At 59.8% G+C, this 323-nt stretch overlaps 1 protein-coding gene across 1 annotated transcript in view; it reads left to right on the plus strand.

Annotated features, from left to right (window-relative positions):
- Positions 1–323, plus strand: part of ARHGEF10L (Rho guanine nucleotide exchange factor (GEF) 10-like) — a gene marked incomplete at both ends in the record, with an annotated part of 4,971 nt that overhangs the window by 869 nt on the left and 3,779 nt on the right. The window lies entirely within an intron of this gene.

A 323-nucleotide genomic window follows, 5' to 3' on the forward strand; every position in this document is an offset into this window, starting at 1 on the left:
GATCGGGATTTAGGGCTGGGGGATGAAGAGAGACCCAGAAGGGGCTGGAGAAGGGCCAGGGTGGTCTCTCAGGGCTCTGCTCTCTCGGGGGCTGGACAGACAGGCTGCAAAGGGGTTTTTGCATCGTGCCACCTTGGAGCATCTTGCACAGCCGTCTCTGCAGAACTCTGGGTCGTGCGTGCTCCCAGTTGGAGGAAAATCCTTGCAATAAGGGAAAAGCAACCCAAATTTTGGGGCGGGAGGCTTACAAGAGCCCCCAGGCTGATCGGCCCCCCTCACCAGTTCCATCCCCTTTGCAGCTGCTGAGCTCAGGGCAGCGGCAG

Source organism: Cariama cristata, unplaced genomic scaffold (genome assembly GCF_000690535.1).
Source record: "Cariama cristata isolate BGI_N322 unplaced genomic scaffold, ASM69053v1 scaffold24723, whole genome shotgun sequence".
NCBI lineage: Eukaryota > Metazoa > Chordata > Aves > Cariamiformes > Cariamidae > Cariama > Cariama cristata.